This window comes from Odocoileus virginianus, chromosome 10 (assembly GCF_023699985.2).
Source record: "Odocoileus virginianus isolate 20LAN1187 ecotype Illinois chromosome 10, Ovbor_1.2, whole genome shotgun sequence".
Taxonomy (NCBI): domain Eukaryota; kingdom Metazoa; phylum Chordata; class Mammalia; order Artiodactyla; family Cervidae; genus Odocoileus; species Odocoileus virginianus.
In genome coordinates, this window is record NC_069683.1 from 39,988,990 (window position 1) to 40,015,009 (window position 26,020).

General features: G+C 35.7%; 1 protein-coding gene across 22 annotated transcripts in view; it reads right to left on the minus strand.

The window, feature by feature from the left end:
- SOX6 (SRY-box transcription factor 6) overlaps window positions 1–26,020 on the minus strand; it is a 765,792-nt gene that overhangs the window by 216,169 nt on the left and 523,603 nt on the right. The window lies entirely within an intron of this gene.

The following is a 26,020-nucleotide window of genomic DNA, read 5'->3' on the forward strand; positions in this document are numbered from 1 at the left end:
TACAAAATCAGGTTCCTGGAGAGGATCATAAAATCTCTTCCAAAGTAAAACAAGCTCAACTAATATAGATATTAATGATATATAGGAATGAGGAGATATAAAACAAGTATGAAATTTACTTACTCATTTCATTAAACTTTAATTAAAGAATATTTCCTGAATCTCAGGTACTATATCAAGAAACAAGGATACAGATACTATAGCAAGTAAAAGCAGACAGTTTCCTACTCTCACCCTCATCAAGTAATCACACATATAAGTGTTCAGTTCAGTTCAGTCCTCAGTCGTGTCCAACTCTTTGCGACCCCATGAATCGCAGCGCACCAGGCCTCCCTGTCCATCACCAACTCCCGGAGTTCATACAAACTCATGTCCATCAAGTCAGTGATGCCATCTAACCATTTCATCCTCTGTTGTCCCCTTCTCCTCCTGACCCCAATCCTTCCCAGCATCAGGGCTTTTTCTAATGAGTCAACTCTTTGCATAATGTGGCCAAAGTACTGGAGTTTCAGCTTCAGCATCAGTCCTTCCAATGAACACCGAGGACTGACCTTTAGGATGGACTGTTTGGATCTCCTTGCAGTCCAAGGGACTCTCAAGAGCCTTCTCTAACACCACAGTTCAAAAAAGCCTCAATTCTTCGGCTCTCAGCTTTCTTCACAGCACAACTCTCACATCCATACACGACTACTGGAAAAACCATAGCTTTGACTAGACGGACCTTTGTTGGCAAAGTAATGTCTCTGCTTTTTAATATGCTATCTAGGTTGGTCATAACTTTCCTTTCAGGAAGTAAGCGTCTTTTAATTTCATGGCTGCAATCACCACCTGCAGTGATTTTGGAGCCTAAAAAAATAAAGTCTGACACTATTTACACTGTTTCCCCATCTATCTCCCATGAAGTGATGGGACCGGATGCCATGATCTTAGTTTTCTGAATGTTGAGCTTGAAGACAACTTTTTCACTCTCCTCTTTCATGAAGAGGCTCTTTAGTTCTTAACTTTCTGCCATAAGGGTGGTGTCATCTGCATATATGAGGTTATTGATATTTCTCCCGGCAATCTTGATTCCAGCTTGTACTTCTTCCAGCCCAGCATTTCTCATGATGTACTCTGCATGTAAGTTAAAGAAGCAGGGTGACAATATACAGCTTTGACGTACTCCTTTTCCTATTTGGAACCAGTCTGTTGGTCCATGTTCAGTTCTAAGTGTTGCTTCCTGACTTGCATATAGGTTTCTCAAGAGGCAGGTCAGGTGGTCTGGTATTCCCATCTCTTTCAGAATTTTCCAGTTTATTGTGATCCACACAGTCAAAGGCTTTGGCATAGTCAATAAAGCAGAAATAGATGTTTTTCTGGAACTCTCTTGCTTTTTTGATGATCCAGCGGATGTTGGCAATTTGATCTCCAGTTCCTCTGCCTTTTCTAGACTACAACTAAATAAGAATTATAAACAGGACAGATACTTTCTGGGAGGTTTAACCAAGTCTGGAAGGACCAAGACTCAGGAAGGTATGCCTGAAAAAGTATCAGTAATAAGTTAACAGAAACATGAAGAATTAACTACTCAAAGAGTTGTAGGGTGGTCAAGAAGTTATTCAGTAGGAGAAAACAACACAGACAAAGGCTCTGTGAGGTGCCAGGTGGTGGTGGAGAGTGTCAGTGTGTGTTTCAGAAATTGAAAGAAGGTAGTAAAACTTAGGTAAAAACAAACAAAAAAACAAAGGAGAGAAGAGTACTAAATGAGGCTAGAGAAGTAGGAAAAGGTCACACCATTCAGCTCCTTACAGACCGTACTGGATGAACTTCATGTTTATTCTAAGAAAATTTCGAAATCACTAAAATATTTAAACAAGAGATGATGTGGGCATTCTAGCTATAGTGTGTTGAATAGTTTGGGAGTTATTAGAACAGATAAATGGGATATATGCACATTTTATTATATATTTTTTGTATGTAACAACAACATTCTGAAGTAACAACATTCTGATTTACCTGTAATTTTTTTGCTATACGTACATCTTGATGAAGTGAAAAAGCTGGCTTAAAGCTCAACATTCAGAAAACTAAGATCATGGCATCTGGTCCCATCACTTCATGGGAAATAGATGGGGAAACAGTGGAAACAGTGGCTGACTTTATTTTTGGGGGCTCTAAAATCACTGCAGATGGTGATTGCAGCCATGAAATTAAAAGACGCTTACTCCTTGGAAGGAAAGTTATGACCAACCTAGATAGCATATTAAAAAGCAGAGACATTGCTTTGTCAACAAAGGTCCATCTAGTCAAGGCTATGGTTTTTCCAGTAGTCATATATGGATGTGAGAATTGGACTATAAAGAAAGCTGAGAGCCGAAGAATGGATGCTTTTGAACTGTGGTGTTGGAGAAGACTCTTGAGAGTCCCTTGGACTGCAAGGAGATCCAATCAGTCCATCCTAAAGGAAATCAGTCCTGAATATTCATTGGAAGGACTGATGCTGAAGCTGAAACTCCAATACTTTGGCCACCTGATTCGAAGAGGTGACTTATTTGAAAAGACCCTGATGCTGGGGAAGATTAAGGGCAGGAGGAGAAGGGGATGACAGAGGATGAGATGGTTGGATGGCATCACCAACTCAATGGACATGGGTTTGGGTGAACTCTGGGAGTTGGTGACAGACAGGGAGGCCTGGTGTGCTGCAGTTCATGAGGTCGCAAAGAGTCAGACATGACTGAACGACTGAACTGAACTGAACATACATGAGGTGAGTTAAGAGAACACTTACTGGACAATGGTAAAGTTACTGTGCCACAGTTCTTTGTTAACAAAGAAGAGCGTTCACAGGAAATTTGGGGCAAGGACCAATAGAAGAGTTGGATCTGGCAGTTAGATTCCTCAGTAAAGACTGGAAAATTTTCTCTTCTTTGCTAGGTTAAACTTCATCTTTTCTAAAACCTTTAATATATTTCCCTTTCTTCCCTGCATAGGAAACAGAGAAGCTAAGGATAACATATAAATGGCTCCTTAACCTTTTCTTTTCAAGGTGAAGCTAACAGGTCCATAAATGAATAGATGCTTCCAATACTAACAGACATGTATACCTGAATTTACAGAGAAACACGATTTAACTGAATCTTTTTACACATCAGCATGCTACACAAGTTGTTTAATTGTAAAACTTCAATGATATCTAAATAAGTCTTTCATTGACCTTAAAAAGATACATGTTTAAGAAGAAAACAAGCCACAATCAGTATATTTATATCGAAAAGTTAGGTGCACATATACAGCTATTGTTATCTTATCCTTAAATTTGAGAAGCACGTATATATTTTGTATAGGTGTGAGTGGCATGAAAAATTCAGTTTGAATGAAATATAGTAGTATAACAAATCTAAAATTGCTCCCGAAATGGGAAATATACATGTGGATATATATGTGTACACACACACATATTAGCCTATACATTTAGATAATGTAAGCTCTTATATAATGTACACTGATTTCTAGTTTTGTGGCCCTGTGGTAAAAGAATCCACCTGCCAGTGCAGGAGGAACAGGAGCTGCCAATTTGATACCTAGGTCAGAAAGATCCCCTGGAGAAGGAAGTGGCAACCACTCCAGTATTCTTGCATGGAGCATTCCATGGACAGAGGAGCCTGACGGGCTACAGTCCATAGGGCTGCAAAGAGATGGACATGACTGGGTGACAGCACACACACACACACGTATGTAGGACTATATATACATATGCGTGTAGTCATTCTTCTGTTCTATACCCATTGTATTTGTTCATATGTAGTGGTTTAAATTCAAGTATTTAAATGGATTTTTGTTTTAATTAACAGCAAATGTGTATGCAGCTATAATAAAAATAATATCAAGTCTAAATCACACTGACTAATCAACCTGCAAGCACGAGTTACTTCATCTCAAAAATACTAGTTTAACTGAACGTGAAACTTTGGCATAGCAAAGGAACTAACAACTGCCAGAGTTATTTAAAAGTAGACAATTTAATAAGACATAGTGGGGCAACCTAACTACATATTAAGTAAGGCAAATGACCCTATAGAATGCTCTTAGAAGGTAGCCTAACTCTATGTAGGAAATCTTGTCTTAAATTATATTTTGAGGTTTGATCAAATCAACTTAGAAAAAAAGCAGATCAGATCCTGAGGATCTGCCCAGGCCAGCAGAGGTGATCAGTAGCTGCCTACATCATCTGTTTCTCATCTCCAGGCTATCTGAAAATGATTCTTAAAACCACTGCCAGAAAATAGCCTCTCCTTCATAAAAGCAGAAGTAGTTTCATAAACTGAAAAAAAGGAAGCAGCAAAAAAAGCTTCCGTACACAGCTTCTCTACAAGTTAGGGCGCCTGCTTTTATCCACTATCATACACAGAGTGCGCCTGACACTCTTTGCTGTAAACTGTATTCTCCAACTGGAAAGACAATGCAATAGGGTTTTTGTTTTGTGTGTGTGTGTGTGTGTTTCATGGGGTCGTCTTTATCCCCAAACCACATCTGTCTTGAGTTTCTCTCAGATTAGTCAGGTGGATCAGTGCTCCCCAGGGCCTGCTCCAGCTGAAGTATTTTAATTTGACTAAACACCTGATTTATTTTATCTCTCCGATGAGAAAGGCAGTTTGTCTTAATAGAGCCTGTCAGCCCACAGCCCCATTCACAGCAATTTACAGGCAGCCAGGGACGCTGAAGAGAAGAGTGCCGTGATTCTGTATTTTATCCTCCTCCAGAAAGCACCTAAAAGCAGCTATTCACTGCTACTGCATGTGGCATTTTAGAACTGAATTAGCTTTTTATTCAAGTAACTACACTTGTTGTGAATAGCTTATCTGTAAAATTGCTACATTCACTACTGATTTTATTAACCTTTGGCTCTATCACAAAATGGTCTTCAGTTAGGAAAGACCTTTAAAATTGACACATTTTTTTCTTAGGGGCCTCTATTCCAGTGACTTCAGATTTACTGAGTTTGATCCATTGAATTCTTTACCAGTTGTACTTAAAATTTTGAGTCTCAATAGGAAGTCAATAGTGTGTAAATAAGGAAACACTTTTCAACATGTAAATACAGCAGCAATTTCCCTCATCAAAAGTTTTCAAATACCATCTTTCACCATAACAGTTTCAAAATCAGCCCTCTAGCCTTTTTTGGTCATAATCAGAAGAAGTTGAAAAAAAAAAATTAACTAAAATAGACTCTTTATTTTAAACTTTACAAAGTATAACTACCTGTCCCTAGGTACAAAGCCAATAGAGAAATTCAAAATAGATGGGAATTTAAGTAAAATAATGAGACAATTAGGACAAATCCTTTCTTGATATAGAATAAAAAAGTAAAAATCAAGTGTGTGTGTTTTTTTTTTAACATCAACTCCTAAAAGTTAGTATCACAATCTGCTAGTTAATTTTGCCCATGTGAAATATACATAATTACAATCAGTGGTGCTAGAAATAAGACTAGGCATTGGGAAATCCCTAAAGATTCCACATCTGGATATGGAAGGCACCTTGCAGACAGCACTTTAATAAATGGATGTGCCTCACCTCTTTTACAATATTCCCCTATCTAGGACTTCTAAAATATAAAAATCTTAAACAGGTCACTCACTTAATATCTGTCCTCTGAAAGTGGATCACTGCTGTATGGTGATGACTAAGTTTTTTCTAATGAGAAAACCCAGAAACAGCACAGCAGTGGAAAGAGAGACAGAGAAAATTAGAAATGCGAGGGGGGATTGGTAGAAAAAGAAAGAGAGAAGGCAGAAGGGGAGAAACTAAGGGGGAAGTAGAGAGAGAGGGAAAGAGAACAAGCAAGGACAGCTAAATTAAGTTTTGTGAATTTCTGTGCATGTTTTTTATTTCTTCATATTTATAAAATGAGGGGTAGCAGTGTTAAAACACAAAGTCTACCAAGTCAAATAAAACTAATATTAGCAAATTAGTTTGGCGTTATCTAGAAATATGTCCTAGCAAATTTAAAATAAGACTTCTATCTAATCATTCTTTATTGGATCACATACTACTTTAGTATAGTTAATAGGACTAAAGAACAAAATTACAAGAAGTCTGGGTTTGAACAGTGTGTTTGGAATGATGGGGAGAGGTGGCAGTAACACTGGAGAGGAATTCTGATAGATAATACTTTTCCATATCGATCCTGGAAAGGATTAAAGAATTTAACAATAATTCCAAGCAGCATCAATCACAGAACCCAGTCAACAATCCAGAAAGATTTTAAATTAAGTTGAAAAGAAAAGCTCTTGAGAGTCAATTCCCTGGTTAGTTCTAATTTTTTTTAATGGACATTGTTTGAGAAGAAAGACAAAATACAATGCTAGTCATAAAAGAAGGCCGCATTTGATCTTTTCTGCCCACAGGTAACCTGGTTAAACTGTGGCATCTCAAACTGCAGCCTCCTCACACATCAGATGGGCTGTGATGTCTCTACTTCACAAGCTCAGTCCACCATTTAGCACTGGCCTTTTCGATACAGTGTTCTTTTAAATGTCACAAAATAGAACAGCAGAAAGTCAACAAAAATAAATAGGGTGAGCTGAAGAAAATAACAATCCGTCAGAAGGTCCCCTGATAAAAGTTACTTTGTGGTGACTGCCGGAGAACGGAACCCCTGTCCCAGTATACCAGCAGCTAATTTGAGTTCTGAATCCAACAGCAGTTTTAAAAGCTTTCCACTCTAAAGGGCCCCAGTGCATCATAAAGATAAAGGATTTCAGTACAAAACCACCACAAAGACCTCTATTATCTTATCAGTCTTTGGTTACAACAGCTGAACCAATATGACTAAATTCTGAATGACGTTTTTCAAAAGAGGAAAATACTGGAATTTCTTTGTTTTCTCATCAGTCAGCTATTGTCATTGCTCCCATATGCTACTATCCACTACTTAGTAAATAAAAAGTTTCATAAATGCCGCAATTGTTCTCTTAGGAATCACTTAGGGATCACCACACAGGAAGTGTGGCTCATGGATCGAGGTACAGGCTGTTTTTTTTTTTTTCCTCACCCAATGTATGAGAATTTTCTTCTTAAAATGTAAACACTCACTTAAAATGTCATTAAAATTTTACTGTGTATGAGCAAGAGAAGGACACCCAGCAATTCCTAAATTAAGTTCAACTCTCCTGGAATAGATTCCAGGCACACTCACCTCTCCTTTAGTTTCCTCTCTTTCTAGCTGCAAAAGGAAGTCTATTCCTGGATCAACTGAGGTCTATTCATGTCGCAGATCCCAAAAGAGTAAGAACAATCCATGGAATTCTGCCATCTAGGCTCCTAACCTCACAGCTGGGTCTTTAGCCCATTGTGCTTTATTAGCTCATCCTTTCGGGGTCTGGAAATGAAGGTATCCTGAAACATGTCTCCTTCAGCATGATACGCTCTCATCACATTACTGTTCTCTATGGATAATAACACAATTCACACATAAAAAGAGTAATTTCTGATCTTTCATAAATGCAAAATTCTTTGGTCCTTTGGGGGGAAAAAGTAAAAAAAAACAAAAAATAGTATTGCCAACAAGCATTATAGGATTGGCTTCCTTGCCACACACTTAAAATACATAGGAAATTTCTAAAAGTTAGGAGCAATGCTCTAAGGGACCTAGAATTTTAATATCACATAAGGCTTTGAAAGTGAATGTGTGGCCAGTTAGCTCAGCTGGTTAGAGTGTGGCACTAATAACACCAAGGTCGTGGGCTTGACCCCTTTATGGGCCAGAATAACTTTGGGCTTCCCTGGCGGCTCTGATGGTGAAGAATCTGCCTGCCATGCGGGAGACTAAGGTTTGATCTCTGGGTCAGGAAGACCCCCTGGAGGAGGGCATGGTAACCCACTCCAACATTCTTACCTGGAAAATCCCATGGACAGAGGAGCCTGGTGGGCTATTGTCCATTGGGTCACAAAGAGTCTGACATGACTGAGCAACTAACACATATGGCTTAGAAATATACAATTTCTTAGAAAGGTTTCTTTACAAAATGAGAAGCCTATCTTTTAGATAGGCTAGGCAATTAGAATACCAAGGAGTTGAGCAAATTGAACTTTGATACCTTACAGATTAAAAACAGATCATGATATTAAGTGATATACCTGGAGTTACTTAGGAAATTAGCACCTAGCCTGGCAGTCAAGATCCTCTGTTATGTTTATTCTCCAAACCTATTTTCCCTTAGTCTCCTCAATGAGCATATGACTTCCTGGTTCCAAACAAATACAAGGTTATACAGACAATGACATCCCGAAATATTCGAGATATAATATTTATAACACCCATGAAAGGCTGAAAAATATACTCAAATATTTTGCACATCAAGGGCACTGCTGTCATGGAGTACAGTGTCTCTGTAGGCTGGAACAGTAAGCTGCTAGTCAAGAGGAAATCACCTGGAGAAAACTAGTAAGTGTTCCTAGCAAGGTCTAAGGAATTTCTCAAATACGGCTAAGTCTTAAGACAGTTGATTGTACAAACACACCACAAACCTTGCCCATTTCTACACTGTATTTATGACTTGTCCAGTGTAAATTAGGGGACCCCTGCCCTAGTCTAATATGCCTTATTTTACAAAGATAATTGTTTAAACTTACATAGCAAGTGCTGCACTCAATATGCCAGCAACTATGGAAAACTAAGCAGTGGCCACAGGACTGGAAAAGGTCAGTTTTCATTCCAATCCCAAAGAAGGACAAGGACAAGGAATGCTCAAACTACTGCACAATTGGACTCATTTCACATGCTATCAAGGTAATGCTCAAAATCCTTCAAGTGAGGCTTCAACAGTACATGAACCAAGAGCTTCCAGATGTACAAGCTGGATTTAGAAAAGGCAGAGAAACAAGACATCAAATTGCCAACACCTGTTCGATCACAAAGAAAGCAAGTGAATTCCAGAAAAACATCTACTTCTGCTTCATTGGCTATTGTAAAGCCTTTGACTATGTGGATCACAACAAACTGGAAAATTCTTAAAGAGGTGGAAATACCAGACCACCTTACCTGCCTCCTGTGAAACCTATATGCAGGCCAAGAAGCAACAGTTAGAACTGGACATGGAACAACAGACTGGTTCCAAATTGGGAAAAGAATACATCAAGACTGTATATTGTCACCCTGCTCATTTAACTTTATGCAGAGTACATCATGTGAAACGCTGGGCTGGAGGAAGCACAAGCTGGAATCAAGATTGCCGGGAGAAATATCAATAACCTCAGATATGCAGAAGACACCAACCTTATGGCAGAAAGTGAAGAGGAACTAGAGAGTCTCTTGATGAAGGTGAAAGAGAAGAGTGAAAAAGCTGGCTCAAAACTCAACATTAAAAAAATGCTGATCCTATCACTTCATCGCAAATAGATGGAGAAACAATGGAAGTAGTGACAGACTTTATTTTCCTGGGCTCCAAAATCACTGCAGATGGTGACTGCAGCCATGAAATTAAAAGATGCTCCTTGGAAGAAAAGCTATGACCAACCTAGACAGCATATTAAAAAGCAGAGACATTACTCTGCCAACAAAGGTCCGTCTAGTCAAAACTATGGTTTTTCCAGTGAGAGTTGGACCATAAAGAAGGGTGAACACTGAAGAACTGATGCTTTTGAACTGTGGTTGGAGAAGACTCTTGAGAGTCCCTTGGACTGCAAGGAGATCAAACCAGTCAATCCTAGAAGAAATCAATCCTGAATATTCATTAGAAGAACTGATGGTAAAGCTGAAGCTCCAATACTTTGGCCACCTGATGTGAAGAGCCAACTCATTAGAAAAGACCCTGATGCTGGGAAAAATTGAGGGCAGGAGAAGAAGGGGACGACAGAGGACAAGATAGTTGGATGGCATCACTGACTCAGTGGAATGAGTTTGAGTAAGCTCCAGGAGATTTTGAAGAACAGGGAAGTCTGGCGTGCTGCAGTCCATGAGGTCACAAAGAGTCAGACACAACTGAGTGACTGAACAAAAACAACAACATAGCAACTGCTTTATGCAATGAAGAGCCTGATATATCTTAACTCATTTATTCTTCATAACAATCCTGTGCAGTAGATCATACTGTTTTCTGCATTTCAAAGATGAAGAAACTAAGGCATAAAAGATTAAGGAATTTGCCCAAGTCTTAAGCTATTAAATCTTTATATCTGAGATTCAAAATCAGGCAGTTTGGCCATAGTTTGTGTCCTCTTAATAATGATGATAAATGGAAAATGGGACTCAAAAATGACCCAACTTCTCAAAACTACTTCACTCATCAGACAGAGAGCTGAAATTCTCCTTACAATATTTTGTTTTAATGCAATGTTTTCTGGGGTCCTTAGTAAAATGAGAACTGACCTAGGGAAGTATCTATGATTTTTTTTCCTGTAAGATGGCTCAACCCACAGACACAAAGCCCTACTGACCTTTGAGTCTGAGTCACAAAACGTCTACCATTGTTTGTGGTCCTCTTTCAGTATTAATTTAGTCTCTCACTCATACTCACTCTCTTTCTCTCCCTCTGATCTTACTTCCTCCAAACTCTAATCTCCTAGTGCTGGTCCAGCCCCTCCCATCCCATACCCCTCACCTGGATTTCTATGTGTCCCTCCACCAGACCTACTACGTGAACCTGGACTCTCAAATCATGGAATTTTGGCTTTTTTCAGAGGATGATGTGGTTGGTCCTCTGGCTTTTAGTACCCTTTTTGACTCCTCTGAGAATCCCCTGATTCCAGGTCTAGCAAAATGAAATACATCCGTGACACAAATTACTTGATCAGCTATCCACATAGCCCAGTCCAGACCACCGGTTTTTTCTGTATTGTTCATAGGTATCAGAACATTCAAGTGGGCCTGGATGTTGCCAGTGCTAATAAGACTTGATGGGAAGGTGTGCTTAAATTTTTAAATTAACACAAAACTGAACTAAGGGAGATTGTCTATTTGGTTTTTTTACATAATAATAGATAGCTCACAGTTTCCCAAATTACAATACTGAGTATCTGATCAGATAACAGGCCAGTAATACAGATCTCACCCTTCACAAACTCAGACTGTGAGTGTGTAGAAAGTGGAAATGGAAATTTTTATTCTAAAATTGTTGTTTCTTTGTTCTGTCATATTTGAATACAGCTGCATAAATAGCATGTTCTTTTCATTCTCAATTTTGACTTTAACAATGATTTCGGTGTATGATAGGTGCTATCATCATCATATTATGAAAACATGTTCAGAACGATTTTTTGAAGGTTATCTAATGTTTCCCATGAGAACAGATAATATTCAAGACATAAATATTAGGGAATGTCAAAGAAAGAAAGACAATTAAAACCTGGGTCCAGAAATGAGGCAAGGTCTCTCATCACAGGATGATTTTGAACATGCTGAAGTAGAACATGAAGAAAACAATTTAAAAAACATTTCTAAGCCTCTTAAAAATTAAACTAAAAGTCAACATATGTTTGTTTGACCTATAAACAAAATTAGTTTAGTCACAAAAGGATGTCCTATTCTCACACTGGGACATTCTCTTACAAATGCATAGAAAGAGTGCTTCAAAGCTTTAAAAGAGTTATGATCACCTTATTCAATAATTACAGGTTATAAATGGGATTTTAAAAGAAGTTTATAAAAACCATGTTTCTAATAGAACTCTTAAGTGTTCAGTTTTACAATTGTCAAATGAATAAAAATAAAGATCTTCAATTTTTTTTTTAACATGAAGGCAAAAGCTAGATTTGTGATCCTGAGGCAGAAAGGGGAAATTATATTAATATTTGAGCCTCATAAGAAATAGAATGCCACAATCAATGTAGTAGTACTGAAAAATTACCTCAGGAGTGCTGGACACGACTTTTTGAAAAGGCAAATGTCTGAGAAAGCAACCAAAAGACAATTGCAATAGTTGCATTTAGGAGTGATACTTAAAAAGGTCTTTTCTTATAAAAGATGATTATAACATTAGTGGTCCCAGGATAATTGCAGTGGCAGCAGGCTGGGCAAACACATAGATCTCAAATGACATCCTCCCTCCTGGACTCTCTTGGCTCCTCACCCAGGCTTAAAGGCTCTGCTGCAAATTAGATAAGAATCGTAGTGCCACTCATAACTCTGTAGAGGAAACTGGGGGGAGGAAGGGCAAAGGATAGACCACAGTGGCTACTGCCTTCTGTTAGCTCCTCTAGGGCAGGGTCTGTGCCACATGCTCCTCTGTGACAAAGCACAGACAGTGCGTATCATTTATTTTGTGCTGAGTAAAGTTAAAATGAACCTAATAACCAACTCTAAATCAGTGGTTCCCAGAATAGTTGGAGATAGGCAGCCAGAGCAATTAACAAACCAGATGCAATTGCTCTGAACTTCAGCAGTATTTGATCCAAGTCTGAGTTGCTTTCAGTTTGGTAACCATTGTAACTAACTGAATTTAATGGTTCTCCCCACTGTTATGTAAGCAGTAGAAATCAAATCCGATACAAAGTAAAGATAAATAATAAAATTTGAACAACTAAAGAAATCTAGATTCAGATTCAATAAACATTTCTGGAGCACATACAACAGTCCAAATACTTTCTATATACTAGGGCTAGTACTTAGCATTCTTATCTGTTTCAACAAACTTGGGAAAATGAGGCTGAAGAAGGTTAAAAATATGCCCACGATAACACAGCTTATAATGAATAGAGCCATGATTGTACGATGGATGGTCTGATCTTCAAACCCAGACTCCTTCCAGTAAACCACAAATGTTTCTTAGGAAAAAAACCCAACAACTATTAACAGTTAAAGACAACGACTTCATACAGAGTCTTCAAGAAGTCCTTCTGCATTATTTAAAAGTTAAATATCTTAGTGGTAGAACAGTGGTATTTAAAGGTAAACTAATTTATATTTAGAGCTATTACAATTGAATATTGTTTAAGTTCTTTTGGGGCTTCCCTGGCAGCTCAACAGTAAAGAATCTGCCCCACAACGCAGGAGACACAGAAGACTTGGGTTCAATCCCCAGATTGGGAAGATCCCCTGGAGGAGGGCATGGCAACCCACTCCAGTATTCTTGCCTGAAAAATCCCAAGAACAGAGGAACCAGGCAGGTTACAGTTCATGGGGTCGTAAAGAGTCAGACACGACTGGGCCAACTGAGCACAACACGGCAAATTCTTCTGAATAGTAAATGAAGCCTAATGTCTAAGAGGACTAAGTATATATAGTTAGGTTTAAAAATGTTCTAGTCAGAAAATGTTGCACCTAGAAATTCAATTTGAATTATATGAAAAAGATTTCAAGCAGTTCTATGAACACAAACCACAATTTAGAAGGCAGAATCGACTAAAAGGACTATATAAATTATATGGACTGAGCAATTCCACAGGAAACATTTCAAAGGAATTTATATCATTTACTAGCATCACTAACATCACTTAGGTCACTTTCTAACATCACCTTCTTCCAATAAAATTGAATTATATGTCAAAACAATAAAATCAGCGAACAGGGTCTAACTTCTAATTGCCCAAAGAATTGCCACAGGAGTTATAGTTGATTGGCTAAATCATTTGTCTATCCTTATGCCACCAAAGCTCTTTTAGGAAGATGTATTTTAAAAGTATCCTTTAGATGACAAAATCCATTATTGGCTCAATTTCAAAAGTTGGAAGAATGACCCTGACTGTGTCACTGTAGATTCATCTAGATCAGTGTTTCTCAGTGTTTTAAAATCTATGCCCTTTACTCAGCTTTCTCACCATACATTTTGTATTTGAAGTTTTTCTTTTATACCTATGAGTTTAAAACAAAGTTGAAAAATTTTTATGTGCTTATTAACTTTATAAAAAAACATATTCTTATCATTGTATTGATAAACCTATAATGTATCTTTTAACTTCTTTAAAAAAATCTTAATAGGTTCCTTTCAATATATTTAATAAACTGTGATTCTAGCAGTATTCAATTATCCTGCACCAATGACATATTTGATTTCATTGTATTTCATGACAAAGTCAATTTACCTGGTCACTTTTTGATAACAACAACAGATAAACTTTTCTAAGTTACTCAATATGTCATTTCTTTTTATTTACTATTAGCATTTCCCCAGCACCTACAACAGTTCCAGACACATAGTTGGTCTTCAATAAACACTTATTAAAAGGAATTCTATTATGTTAATACATTCATATAATTCATCATCCCAATTAGCACATTTCTTAAATGAGAGGAGGCACTGTTAATTAGTACATGAAGAACACAGGTGTAGACCAGGATAATTCCAGGTAAGCCAGAACATATATATACCCTAATCATAAATTATTCTCATTTAATGTCAGTTTTTGACTAGGTTGTTATATAAGCAAACTTTGTAAAAATTCCATAATATGAATTTTATGTTGTTAGTAAGCTTGAAATCTGAATGTCATAATTCTATAGAATAAACAGGCTCAGTTCTATGCTATTCAAAACATACAGAAACTTATAATAAACCTATTATCTAGAATAAACCTAACAATATAATCTTGTTTCACAAAGTTTGAACAAATGCTCCTTATTTGTCAAAGTATTTTGAAGAGAAATTTTTAATTTAAGATTCACAGAAATAATCCATTTTCCATGAAATGCAATTCCCAATAAAGGTCATTTTAATTTTTCCCTACTTTAGAAGAGACAGCCTTATAATTTTACTTAATAATTAACTAAGCAATGCAAAAATACTCATTTAAAAAATGAGAATATTAAAATATCTAAATCTCACAGCAATATATTACTACTTACAATATATTATTACAGAAATATAAAATTACAAAATTTTAATTTTGATGTTAAGTACAAGTGTGTCTTTCATATGTTGAAACTACAAACATATAAACCAATGAAAAACTTAAATGTGATTTTGAAGATTCTAAAGCCTTGGGTTATACAAATGAAGTAATGAAAATTATCGCAAAGTCCAATCTAGCATGAAAACAATAAAACAAAAATTTTCCCACTTACAAGTATAAATTTCAACCAAGATTTTGGAAATCTTGGTAAGATACAATTCAACAAAGATCATAAAATCAATGGCCTTTTAATAAACTACACAAGAAGAGTTCTATAAGACAATATTAGAAAATCTACATGCGTACAGTTATTCCAGAGAGTTTATAGTTAAGTTTCTAAGAAATTAACAGCAACATCATTTACTCAATTTCTTACTAATATTGCAAAATAAATAATTCCCAAATTAAAAGGAAAAAACCTATACCTCCAGAACTAAGCTTTGAGTCCTAAATTATATTTCAAAGCTTATACATAGGCAGTTCAAGTCAGACAATACCAAGGATACCTTTTAAAAGGAAGGAAGGGAAATTGAAGGTTATAAATGAAACACAACTCCTACTTTAATCCCATGAAAGTGAAAGTCTCTCAGTCATGTCCGACTGTCTGTGACTGCATGGACCATACAGTCCGTGGAATTCTCCAGGATACTGGAGTGGGTAACCCTTCCCTTCTCCAGAGGCTTTTCCCAACTCAGGGATCAAACCCAGCTTTCTCTCCCTCATTGCAGGGGGATTCTTTACCAGCTGAGCCACAAGGGAAGCCCAAAATACTGGAGTGGGTATCCTATCCCTTCTCCAGTGGATCTTCCCGACCCAGGAATCGAACCACGGTCTCCTGCACTGCAGATGGATTCTCTACCAACTGAGCTATCAGGGAAACCCTCAATCCCATAAAAAACTATATTTAATAAAATATAGTTAATTACTAAAGACGAAGCTATAATTTAAAAACTGAAGAATCTAAACCAAGTGAAAGAGGCACTGTGATATCAAGCAAACATCAAGATACAAGAAAATCTATTAAATACGATTTGGGGAAAAGGGTTCTGTCATTCCTAGAACTTTTCAGGCACTACTCTATAGGAATATCTGAGTTATGTTGTAACAACATTAGTTCCAAAAGCTACATCAGATGCAGTAGAAATCGCTTTTTTTCTTTTAAAAAGGGACTAGTACACTGAAGTGAGCATTAATTAAAATTTTTCAAGACTGCATAGATCCCAAAGCAAGTGATTAAAATGCCACTACAATCCAATACAGCTAAATAGAGATTTGCTGTGAATTTAAAACCAAATTCATTTAAACAATAACTTAAAATTTGCATAAAAATTTAGTTTTCCAACATCGTTATTTAAACAAAAAGTGAATTAGCCAACTCAGAGCAGAAAAAAAGTAGAAGGCGCAAAAGTGACTCAAGCATGCATTAGCCTTCTGTGTGACAAGGGGATGAAGGAAATAAAAAGACTCTCCCAAGAAGATTCGCAAGTTAAGAGTTTGGGGCCAAAGTATTCTAGGTAATAAAATATACCTTGGATTCAGGCAAAAACTTTCAAGTCTTAATTATCATTGCAACAAACCAACTGACAAGTGAGTTCCCAGATTATTAGTTATGGTTATATTCAAATGTAAACACTTAAATCCATTCATGAGTGAAATATAAACACTTAAAGTATTATAGCTGCTGTTTGGAATAATCTGTGCAACTGAGAACACAGGTAATTAAGAGTTGACGATATAACTCCTTTGTTCCCTCCATTTGTTCAAATGAACTGAATAATCAACACTTGGAAAGAGCCAAGGAGACTTTTCTCTGGCATCTCAAGAAATATAGGACAGAAATCATCAACAATGGCGAGGTGATCTTATTTCTATCATTCATTTCATTATCATTACAAAATAAAAATCACAGTATAAATTCTACCAGGTTGATACCGCTATCAAGTTAGAAATACATAAAAGTATTCAGTAACAGGTTACTCATTTAACATCTTTGAGTTAGTGAAATGATAAAAATCTATTATAAAAACAGTTTTAGTTAGCCTAAAAGCTTATGTCAGAATGTCTATTAAGTTCTTAAATGTTTAGCTTGTGTAGGGTGAGTAGATCTGAGTGGTAACAATGTTTCAGCTAATCTGTGCATGAAAATAAGCCAGATACAATAGTAATCAAAACAACCCAAAAAGTACTACAAAGATTTTCACATACACGCTAGAATTGTTGAAACTTAAAACCACCTTGTATGGTAGCTATTTTTATCATCAGCACCAATTCACAAATGAAGGAAAAGACACAGAGAGGACGCAAGATTTACCTAAAGTCAGACAGTCAGAACTTAAACCCTAATTTCAAACCTATTTCCCTTTTCTCTTCAAAACAGTTGATCCTTCTAGACTGATATTCTAAGAACAAATTATCTCACCTTGAAGTTTCACAGCTTTCATTAGCATCAAAGTAACAATGTGCTTATTTTTCCCAGTTGAAACCCCAGACTGACCCCATACGATGGAGAACTAGAAGAGAGAGAGTATATGTGTATGTTTGTGCTGTGTGTTTGTGTGTGTATCGGGTATGAATATGTAGTTATAGCTCCAAATATGTTTCCCAACTTGAACATAAAACAAACAGTTGTTACAAAGCTCATTTCATATCTGAGCTTTTTAATGGGGAAAAGGAAGCATTATGAAACAAAAAAAAATCTTGTATTTTTCCTCATCAACCCAGCTCACTTTTTCCCCAATTATTTTCCATCACTGGTTCTAACACCATTAATCGGTATCTGAAGTTGATTTTTCTAAATTTTACTTTATCTTTTAAAAAATAAAGTGAAATGTCTTTTTTAAAGTATATTCATGTATACAATTGTAGATTCAGAAAATCACTGTTTTAAAAGAATCAAATAAATCATTCATCTCCTAAGTTTTATGATTCAAGAAGCTGAAAGCCAGAAGGGGAAAGTGAACTGTTTTCAGACAATTAATTAGACAGTGGCAGAGCGAGGACTAGAACTTAGAGGCCCTCATCCTCAAATCTGAATTTCTTCCACTATAACATGCCACCTCTCAAGAATCAAGTGAAATACAGTATCTGCAGGTTTTACATCCTTGGATTCAACCAACTATGGACAGAAAATATTCAGAAAAAAAAATTCCAAAAGTTCCAGAAAGCAAAGCTTGAATTTTCCCCACTAGCAATTATGTTGTATTTGCAACTACTTACATTGTATCAGATATTGTAAGTAATCTAGAGATGATTTAAAGTACAGGGGAGGATATGCATGGGAGAATATGCACAGGTGATATGCAAATATTATCTATTTTATGTAAGGAACTTGATAATCTGCACCTTTGGAAGGTGAGGTAGCCCTGCATTGAATCCCCCTCCCCCCATGCCCACCCCCATGGATACAAAGAGAGGACTGTAATCCACTCTAAATCTCTTTCAGAAGATAGTTGATTTCAATAATTATTTTCCTCAATCCACTGAAGAGGCAACGTTGATTTCTTTACTTATTTTAGCATATTTTCAATTCCTCAAGTCTATCATGTAATCTAACAATGAGATCCTAGTCAAATGACAGGAGCAATCGATAGGAAAATACTTTAAGAAACACAACTTGTCCGATGATACTGACTTTCACTCTGGAATCTCAGTATGTGAGTTTTCACATGTGCTGGTTTAGGGAGATTGACCATAGTTCAAAGGATGCTTTTTCAGAAATAGCAATCAGGATATTTTATAGAGAAAACAGTTATATATGAACTTTAAGACTTCAGTGCCCACCACTGATCAAATACTATGGACCACAGGAAACTTTGCATTTCTCTGGGCCATGTATTTGAAAATCTGAGTGCCTGAGTAGTTCTGCAGATACTATTTTCTTTTAAGTAAGAACAAGAGCCATGTAAAGAATACCAAGTTCCTTAGGAAACAAGCGGTCATAACAACAACAACAAAAAGTGATTTTAAAAAAATCAGTGGCATTTTGGGAGTGTAAAACAACAGGAATGCAGAAAGTTTTAAAAAAGATTTAACAGACAAAATGCTCAAGCTGAGGCCAGATAAATTACAGAAGTGTACAGTATTTAGTGAGGATTTGTTGTTTGTTAGTATACAGAGAATGACAGAAATAGAAAAAAATAAGATTCAAATAGTATGATGTTCATAGTTTGCAAGGTTTTTAATAAGAGCTATTAGAGTATATAAAATTTTTATTGTCTCTGAAGTTGTATAGTGAAAAGAGACTGGAATGTAAATCAGAAGACCTGGGTTCTAGTTTTACTTTCACCACATATAAATAGTTCTTTGGGTCTCCATTTCCCCATCTGTAAAATGAGAGTGGGCTACATAATCTGTAAGGACATTTCTAATAATGGGTTATAATTCTAGAAATGTTACTTGAGTGTAGAATTTCTGAAATGTTAAAATTTTAGAAAAATAATTCAATCTTGTCTATACCTGTTATATCATTCATATGTTGGTAGCATGAGAATAATCATTTATGTTATCAAGAAGAATATAAACATATTGCATATATACTCATTAGGCTAACATTTTATACATACATACATATATATACATATATATAAAACCCCGCATTAACTTTTTATTTTTATTTTATTTTTTAAATTAATTTTGAGAGTAAACTTCACTGAATTTAAATAATCTTTTTTTTTTTACCATATGTGACATTGTAATTAATGTCAACTTAGCCAGAAAATTCACTAATCTACAAAATAAATTTTTATTTCTTTCTGTTTACAAAAGAAAAAACCTCTAACCAGAATAAAAGCAGAATACATAACTTGAAATTACATCATTCTGTAAATGAGGAGATAAAACTTAATTTTGACTTATCACAGCTTTATTTGTAAGTTCACTGAGTTTTGCTTGTATATTTTAATAATACTCACATTGAGGAAGCAGTATGGTGAAGTATTTAAGAGCATGGACACTGAAGCCAGATTTTAAATTTTTAGCTCTATCATTTCTTAGGGCTATAATTTTGATGTTATTGATTTCTTATAAAATTGCAATACTAGCAGGGTGTTGTACAGACCAAATGAGTTAATACAAGTTAATAAATGTGAAGCACTTGGAAAAGTGCTTTCACATACCACTGTTATTTACTGTTATGATCAAATGTCTATATCAGAATCCACTTCAAAATCTATTTAACAGTAAAGAAAAGTTATATGATTTACAAATATGATGATTTATTTTATTCTAAACATTTATTAATGTTAGAAAACCACATATGCTTTCATTGACTGTAAGATGTCACTTTATTCTAACTTCCTAAAAGTTGAAAATTCATGCATGGTAGATAGGATCATGTCACTCTCCCACTTAAACTCTTCAATGACTCTCCTCTATTAAAGCCCAGACTTTTAAAAATGGTTTGTATATCCTTTCATGATCTTTCCTTAGCTTGTCTATCTAGCCTTATCTCTCACATTTGCTTTCCAACTTTAACATCTACCCACCCCAACTATAAATGTGCACACACATGTACATGCTTCTTTCTCTAAAAACATGAAATTCCCAAGAAAAGTAATTTCTCATGTTTCTGGAATCACCCATACTATTCACATTGCCTAAAACAGTTTTTCACTCATCTTTTTTTTTTTAAACCATAGTATTACTTTAAAAATGAGAAACTAGAAATAAACCAATGCTTATTGATAGAGGAATGGGTAAACAAATTATTCTTTATTAATAGCTAGGAATATTATGCAGACGTCCAAGATAATGTAAAGAACTGATTCATTCATTTAACAAATATTTACTGTGGATCTTCTGTGTACTGTTCTAATTTCTGGAGATTAGTGAGTAAAACAGACAGAAACTTATCTAAGAATGAGATAAACAAATCCATATTAAGGAAAAAAGAAGTTACATAACTTATTTTACTTTAAAAATCTTATTTTTAAAATAGTCTAGGAGTTGCAGATGTTGTTATTCTTTATATATTGATACCTCTATACTGATATCATACAACAGTATACATTGATAAGTGATGTCATACAATTCTTGGGACTATTAAGAATAAAATGTCTTTTGCTCAAGGTTAAGTAATTATTTGTGAGTTATTTATAGGCTACTTATAAGTTATTTTTTCCATTATAAAAAATTTTTCTACTAATAGTCATTTAAAGTTAAGGGAATAGAGTCTGAGGTAAGAAGATATTTAAAGAAACTAGTCTCCTTCTACATTAATGTTTTAAACAATTGTGTGTAAACTGTAAAACAATCAAACAGTAAACAAAAGTAAACATCTAAATTTCTGGGAAGAGAATGCCTATTCCTTTCACTAGCATTACTTATACATCTATTGCTTGATTTCTATACATTCAACTTATACTTTCCAAAAGCATTTTGGACACCAGGGTATGAATATAACATAATCATGCACCTAAATTATATGCATAAAACTATTTTTATATATTTACTATGATCTTTTTTGCTTTTCACTGTATTTACATTTACTCTATTGGTACAAAAACAATGATGGGTAAAATTGCTGGTGTCAGTGATTCTGAACTGTACAAATTAGTGGTCACTTAAGTCTTCGCAACCATGAATTTTTTTTAAATGTCTCACTTTAAAATTTTTAAATGAAAGTAAAAAACAATAATTTTACTAAATCTCAATTTAAGAGTATCATTTATAAAATAGTGTAACCAAATGGGAAGTACATATGAAGTATTTCTGCTGCATGTTAAAATGGTTTCCTTGAGGAAAAACACTCATGTGATTCTTTGAGATTGAAAATAACTGCTTTTTCCATAGGATATCATTTTTACTTGAAAGAACTGACTGACAGGTACAGAATGATTATTCAAACTTGGATTTTTAAGAGACATTTTCTCAAAAATAAGACAAACTGAGACTTTCACTTCAAGGATAGTAACTGTATTTGTTTTCTATAGTAATATCTGTGCTTTCAAGTTAATAAAAGTGATATTAATGGATGAGATTTATCTATATTATATCATAAAATATGCCAATATTTGGAAACTCTGTATAAGTCAATGAATCAACATTTTCCAAATGTCAAATACAGGTCATGAAATCATACATTGGTAAAAGTTCCATTCAAAGTGCAAGTCAGACCAATGAATTTTAATGTAATATATTAAAATATGAAGAATTCATTAAGCATTAGATTCCAAACTGCAATTAACCTTTATAATACTTGTAAACTTTGGTACAGTACAAAAAACATTCAGAAATATCTGAAAAATACTATTAAAGAACTCCATTTTCTAAATACATATATGTGTGATACTTCCCATACTTCAGCCAAAACAATATACTGCAACAGACTAAATGCAGAAGCAGACGTGAGAATTCATCTGTCTTCCATAAAGCCTGACATTAAAGAAATTTGTAGAAGAGTAAAATAATACCACTATTCTCACTAAATTATTTTTAGACATTATAGTTATTTTTTAAAAAACATTTTACTTATTTTAACGATGGTTAAGGTTACTGTTATTTTCAAAGAAGCAATAAATAATATTTTAAAATTTTTTTGGTTTTAATTTCTAATACTAAACATATCAATAAACAAAAGCTCTTTGGGGTTCTAATTAATTTTTAAGAGTATTAAAAGAGACTTTAAATTTGTTGACCTCTCTGCTTGCAATTCTGTGCCACCAATCTCACTAGTCTATAAACAAACTGAACTATTTCCCCAATTCCTAAACATGGTGAGACACTCAAATATGTGCTAAAAGTAAGTGATTCTCTAACATATTTCTGGAAATAATAAATAGAAACTTAGAATGAATAAAAGGTGCTTAAATAAAACTGAGTTTGAAAACTAACTCTAATACTTTCAAGCTTTATGGTTTTGCAACAATTATTTATGTTTTCTCTAAGCTTTTGTTTCTCCATATATAAAATAAAATCTATAATATCTAGCAGGTGTTATTGTTGCTCAGTCACTAAGTCGTGTCTCTTTGCAATCCCATGAACATATCATGCCAGGCTTCCCTGTCCTTCACAGTCTCCCAGAGTTTGCTCAAACACATGTCCATTGAGTCTGTGATGCCATCCAACCATCTCATTCACCACTGCCTCCTTCTCTTCTAGCCTTCAATCTTTCCCAGCCTCAGGGTCTTTTCCAATTAGTTGGCTCTTCCCATTAGGTGGCCAAAGTATTAGAGCTTCAGTTTCACCATCAGTCCTTCTGATGAATATTCAGGGTTGATTTCCTTTAGGATTGGTTGGTTTGATCTCCTTGCTGTCCAAGAGTCTTCCCCAGCACCACAATTCAAAAGCATTAATTTTTTGGCACTCAGTCTTCTTTATGGTCCAACTCTCACATCTGTACATGATTACTGGAAAAACCATAGCTTTGGCTATATGGACCTTTGCCAACAAAGTGATATCTCTGCTTTTTAATATGCTGTCTAGGTTTGTCATAGTTTTTCTTCCAAGGAGCAAGTGTCTTTTAATGTCACGGCTGTGGTCACTGTCTGCAGTGATTTTGGAGCTCAGGAAAATGAAATCTGTCACTGTTTGCACTTTTCCTCCATCTATTTGCCATGAGTGATGAGACCAGATGTCATGATCTTAGTTGCTTGAATATTGAGTTTGGTGTTTTTTTTTTTAATATTGAGTTTTAAGCCAGATTTTTCACTTCCTTTTTCACCTTCATCAAGAGGCTCTTTAATTACTCTTCACTGTCTTGACATAAGGGTGGTGTCATCTGCATATTTGAGATTATTGATATTTCTCCCTGCAATCTTGATTCCAGTTTGTGATTCATCCAGCCTGGCATTGCATATGATGCACTCTGCATATAAGTTAAATAAGCAGGATGACAATATACAGCCTTGATGTACTCCTTTCCCAATTTGGAACCAATCTGTTGTTCCTTGTCCGGTTCTAACTGTTGCTTCTTGACCTGTATATATGTTTCACAGGAGACAGGTAACGTGGTCTGATATTTCCATCTCTTTAAGAATTTTCCACAGTTTGTTCCACAATTTTCCACAAGTCAAAGGCTTTACTGTAGTCAATGAAGCAGAAATAGATGCTTTTCTGGAACTCGCTTCATTTTTGTATGATCCAACAGGTGTTGGCAATTTGACATCCGGTTCCTCTGACTTTTCTGAATCCAGCTTGTAAATCTGGAAGTTCTCAGTTCCCATACTGTTGAAGCCTTGCTTGAAGGATTTTGAGCATCACCTTGCTAGCATGTGAAATGAGCACAACTGTACAGCAGTTTGAACATTCTTTGGCATTGCCTTTCTTTGGGATTGGAATGAAAACTGATCTTTTCCAGTTCTGTGGCCACTGCTGAGTTTTCCAAATTTGCTGACATATCGAGTACAGCATTTTAATAGCATCATTTTTTAGGATTTTTAAATAGTTCAGCTGGAATTTCAACACCTTCACTAGCTTTGTTCATAGTATGCTTCCAAAGGCCCTATCTAACAGAATTGTTGTCAAATATTGTTTTAGTTCAGTTCAGTCGCTCAGTTATGTCTGATTCTTTGCAACCCCATGGACCACAGCACACCAGGTCTTCCTCTCCATCACCAAATGCTGGAGTTTACTCAAACTCATCTCCATTGAGTCAGTGATGCCATCCAACCATCTCGTCCTCTGTCATCCCCTTCTCCTCCTGCCTTCAATCTTTCCCAGCATCAGAGTCTTTACAAATGAGTCAGTTCTTCGTATCAGGTGGCCCAAGTATTGGAGTTTCAGCTTCAACATCAGTCCTTCCAATGAACACTCAGGACTAATCTCCTTTAGGATGGACTGGTTGGATCTCCTTATAGTCCAAGGGACTCTCAAGAGTCTTCTCCAACACCACAGTTCAAAAGCATCAATTCTTCACACTCAGCTTTCTTTATAGTCCAACTCTCACATCCATACATGACTACTGGAAAAACAATAGCCTCGATGAGACAAACCTTTGTTGGCAAAGTAATTAATGTCTCTGCTTTTTAATATGATGTCTAGGTTGGTCATAACTTTCCTTCCAAGGAGTAAGCATCTTTTAATTTCATGGCTACAGTCACCATCTGCAGTGATTTTGGAGCCTAAAAAAAAAGTCAGCCACTGTTTCCCTATCTACTTGCCATGAAGTGATGGGACCAGATGCCATGATCTTAGTTTTCTGAATGTTGAGCTTGAAGACAACTTTTTCACTCTCCTCTTTCACTTTCATCAAGAGGCTCTTTAGTTCTTCTTTACTTTCTGCCATAAGGGTGCTGTCATCTGCATACCTGAAGTTATTGGTATTTCTCCCGGCAATCTTGATTCCAGCTTGTGCTTCCTCCAGCCCAGCGTTTCTCATGATGTACCCTGCATATAAATTAAATACACAGGGTGACAATATACAGCCTTGATGTACTCCTTTTCCTATTTGGAACCAGTCTGTTGTTTCACATTCAGTTCTAACTGTTGCTTCCTGACCTTCATACAGATTTCTCAAGAGGCAGGTCAGGTGGTCTGGTATTCCCATCTCTTTCAGAATTTTCCACAGTTTATTGTGATCCACACAGTTAAAGGCTTTGGCATAGTCAATAAAGCAGAAATAGATGTTTTTCTGGAACTCTCTGGCTTTTTTGATGATCCAGCAAATGTTGGCAATTTGATCTCTGGTTCCTCTGCCTTTTCTAAAACCAGCTTGAACATCTGGAAGTTCTCGGTTCATGTATTGCTGAAGCCTGGCTTGGAGAATTTTGAGCATTACTTTACTAGCGTGTGAGATAAGTGCAATTGTGCGGCAGTTTGAGCATTCTTTGGCATTGCTTTTCTTTGGGATTGGAATGAATATTGTTTAAAATATGCTATTCAATGTTGCTAATGAAAGAGTGATGATATGGAGAAATTAGAACACTATACACTTTACTTAAGAATGCAAAATGGTGCAGCTGCTTTGGAAAATAGTTTGTCATCTGTCATTTCCTCAAAGGTTAAACATAGAGTTATTATATGACCCAGAAGATCCACTCTGCACATACTCAAGAAGAAGAAAAACAGATATCCAAACCAAAATTGTACAATGCTCATTGCAGTATTATTCAAAATAGCAAAAAAAAAAAAAAAAATGGAAACAATCCATGTCCATCAATTGATGAATGGATGAATAAAATGTGAAATATATCCGTAAAATCCATCTGAGCCAGCAGGGAAGCCCCAGTGGAATATTTTTCAGTAATAAAGAAGAATGAAGTATTAATACATGTTGTAG